Source organism: Apium graveolens, chromosome 4 (assembly GCF_009905375.1).
Source record: "Apium graveolens cultivar Ventura chromosome 4, ASM990537v1, whole genome shotgun sequence".
Classification (NCBI taxonomy): Eukaryota; Viridiplantae; Streptophyta; class Magnoliopsida; order Apiales; family Apiaceae; genus Apium; species Apium graveolens.
This window is the reverse complement of record NC_133650.1, coordinates 234,684,541-234,688,587: the sequence shown is the minus strand read 5'-3', so window position 1 is coordinate 234,688,587 and position 4,047 is coordinate 234,684,541. Positions and strand designations below refer to the sequence as shown.

General features: G+C 38.0%; 1 non-coding gene across 1 annotated transcript; it reads right to left on the bottom strand.

Moving 5' to 3' along the window:
• Window positions 1-348: 348 nt before the first annotated feature.
• LOC141722048 (small nucleolar RNA R71) lies at window positions 349-455 on the bottom strand. The gene has a single exon (XR_012575082.1). It is a non-coding gene; the product is annotated as a small nucleolar RNA R71 (small nucleolar RNA).
• Window positions 456-4,047: the final 3,592 nt, after the last annotated feature.

Here is a 4,047-nt window from a genome sequence, read left to right as displayed (position 1 = left end):
TTCTCAACCCAAGATCAATGACATTCAATCTAGCATTGGCAGGCCAGCTATTACAGCTAATACCTTTGAGATCAAGCCTGGCATAATTTAATGGGTGTAGAATTCAATCCAGTTTGGGGGTTCTTCAACGGAAGATCCCAATATGCATATTAGGGATTTCATTGAGATCTGCGACACCTTCAAGTTCAACGGTGCATCTGAAGATACTGTAAAGCTGAGACTATTCCCCTTCTCTCTGAGGGACAAGGCAAAGAGCTATTTACACTCTTTACCAGCTGGTTCGATTACTACTTGGGAAGATCTTGCTCAAAGTTTCTCACTAAATTCTTCCCTATGGCAAAGACAGTTGCAATCAGAAACGATATTACTCAATTTGCGCAACAATCGGAAGAATCTTTATATGAAGCTTGGGAGCGCTACAAGGAGATGCTTAGAAAGTATCCTCATCATGGAATTCCTGATTGGATGATCATGAATTGCTTCTATAAAGGTTTTGGAGCACAGTCAAGACCCATGATCGATGTAACATCAGGTGGAGCATTATGGGCAAAGAGCTATGAGGAAGCTTATGATCTAGTTGAACTGATGGTTGCCAATGAATATCAGTATCCAACCCAGAGATTGCCACAGGGCAAGGTAGCAGAATTTCTTGAAGTGGATATAGCTATGGCTATCATTGCTCAACTAAAGGAGTTGTCTATGAAGATCGATTCTCTGGCTAACTATGGTGTTAATCACATAACCAGTGTTTGTGAGCTATGTGCAGGTTCACATGTGATGGAGCAATGCGCTATATCTAGTGAATCAGCTCAGTTTGTGAGCAACTTTCAGTGATCACAACAACCAGTTCCAAACACTTATCATCCTGACAACTGGAATCATCCTAACTTCAGATGGAGCAACAATCATAATACGATGCAACAGCCGTTCCAGCAGTTTGGAGCAAAATAATTCAACCCTCCAGGTTTTCAGCAACAATTTGCACCAAGACAATAATTTCAACTTCAACAACAAACTCATGGAGGTGCAGGTCTATCTTCGAATGAAAAATATGAATTGGAGGAGTTGAGGCCTATGTGCAAAAACCAGGTTCTTATATGCCAAAACCAGGCTGTTTCTATCAAGACTCTGGAGAACCAGATAGGACAAATTGCTAATGTCTTATTGAATTGACTATCAGAAATGCTTTCTAGTGATACAGAAGTTCCAGGCAAGAGGGAAGCAGAAGAGTAGGTTAAGGCAATTATATTGAGGTCTGGGAAGGTTGTAAGCCCTGAAAAATCTCAAGTTCCGGAATCTGAAGTTTTGGCTGAAGAAGATGTACAGAAGGAAGGAAAAGTGGAATCAAGGAAGAAAACTGTGGAACACACTCTTCCTGAGGATATTACAGGGGAGAAACTGGTCTATCCTCCACCTCCTTTTCCTAAGAGGCTGCAAAAGCAGAAGTTGGATAAGCAATTTGCTAAGTTTCTGAAGGTGTTCAAGAAACTTCATATCAACATACCTTTCGCTGAAGCTCTTGAACAGATGCCTAGCTATGCGAGGTTTATGAAAGGCATTCTATGTTGTGAATATGTTGTGTACTTGATGATTACCTAAACAAAACATCTAAGTAGATTTTACTTAGTGAAATAATGTAGCACTCGACGGATAAGAATTATAGTCCCGGCGAATAACTCATTATAGTCCCGACAGATGATTAACTTATTATCCATCGAGTGAGTAGTTTATGTAATAATAAGTTTGTAGCACAGTGTTGTATGCACCTTTGTATAGAATCTGGAGTAGCATATAAGTCATGTTGACTTTAACTAGATATGCAGAATAGGTTGATTAACTGTACATAAGCAATGTCTTGTAATTCTGTATAAGTGAAATGAAGTCAAGTGCCAAAATAGCTACCAACGGATGCTTAACAAAGCTTCGACGGATGATCAAATGACTATCAACGGATGTTTAACATAGCAGTCGACGGATGATCAATTAAGTCATCGACGGATGATCTGAAAGTCGACAAATGATCATATCAAGATTCAAACATCAGTTGAACAGTGAAAGCTGACACACAGCCGTTGAGTTGGATACAAGTACACTGTGGAAGCCCATTAATTGGGTAATAGAGGACAAAAAGCAGCAAAGATCAAGACTGTTAGATTTTATGTTTGTTCAGTTCTTTTGACTTTGTAATCTTGGTAATATATAAACCAAGAGAGTAGCAAATAGAAAATTAACTGAGATAGCTAAGAAACAACAACAGAGAAATCTTTGTGAGCACTATCTTTAGCATTTCCTGTGTTCTTAGCAGTTCTATTTTTGTAAGCAGCTGTGAGCATTTATGCACACAGAGTCCTCTCGATATATTAAATATATCTCTGGTGGAATTGTTTAAATCCACCAGAAAGTTTTTAAAGACTCTTGTTTTTAATTACTTATGTTTTGATTCATTCAAGTTTACATTCCGCATTGTGCTAATCAAAACAAATATATCCATAATCGAGTTGAACATTTTTATTTCAAGAAAAAGGTTCAAGAATTCCATTCAACCCCCCTTCTGTAATTCTTGCTATATTGTTAAGGGACTAACAATTGGTATCAGAGTAAGCTCTTAATCTACAAAGAGTTTAAAGATCAAAACAATTCAGCAAGATGAACAAGAAAGATGTTGGAGTCAAGATTCCTTTTCTTGATAAATATAATTACCATCATTGGAAGGTAAAGATGTATCTTCATATGCTTTCTCAAGATGAGGCCTATTTGGACTGCATAGAAAGAGTCCCTCATGTTCCAATGAGAGCTGCAACAGGAAATGAACCATCTCTTCCCAAGCCAAGGCATGAATGATCTGATCCTGATATTGAACAAGTCAGGAAAGATAAAAAGGCCATGAACATTCTGTTCAATGGTGTTGATGCAGACATGTTTGATAACATCATCAACTGCAAGACTGCCAAGGAAGTTTGGGACACAATACAGATAATCTGTGATGGTACTGAGCAAGTAAGAGAAAATAAAATGCAGCTCCTGATTCAGCAATATGAGCATTTTCACAATGAAGAAAGTGAGTCACTCACTGACATTTTTAGTAGATTCCAAAAGCTACTAAATGCTCTTAAATTGCATGGAAGAGTCTATCAGACTAAAGACTCCAATCTGAAATTTCTCAGATCTCTTCCAAAGGAATGGAAACCAATGACAGTCTCATTGAGAAACTCACAAGATTATAAGGAGTTTACTTTGGAGAGACTGTATGGCATTCTGAAGACCTATGAGCTTGAGATAGAGCAGGATGAAAGAATGGAGAGAGGAAATAAGAAAGGAGGATCCATAACACTAGTGACTGAACTGGAAAAGAAGAAGGAAGTGAAGATGGAAACTGTGGAATCAACTTCAAAGGCCTGTGAAAGCAAGGGTAAAGGGCTAGCTGCAGAAAGTGAAGATTCATTGAGTCAAGATGACATGGAGGACATTGATGAGCACCTAGCATTCCTTTCAAGAAGATTTGCCAAGCTCAAGTTCAAGAAGAACTTTGGAGCTACCAAGCCAAATAGAAACATGGTGAATAAATCAAAATTCAAGTGTTTCAAATGTGGCTTGGTAGGGCATTTTGCAAATGAGTGTAGAAAGTCAGATTCCAGTAAGAAAAGATTTAAGTCTGTGGATTATAAGCAAAAATACTTTGATCTAATCAAACAGAAGGAAAGGGCTTTTATTACACAAGAGAATGACTGGGCAGCTGATGGTTTGGATGAAGATGAGGATGTCAGCTATGTCAATCTAGCCCTTATGGCCAAGTCTGATGAAACAGAGACAAGTTCCTCAAGCAATCAGGTAATCACTACAAACCTTGCACATTTATCTAAAGCTGAGTGTAATAATGCAATAAATGACATGTCTACAGAATTGTATCATTTGCGTGTTACACTTAAGTCCCTCACTAAAGAAAATGCTAAAATCAAAGAAAACAACTTATTTTTGAGTGAGAGGAATAATGTGCTTGAGTCTCAGTTTGTTGAGTTTGAGAAACTAAAAATTGAGTGTAGAATTGCC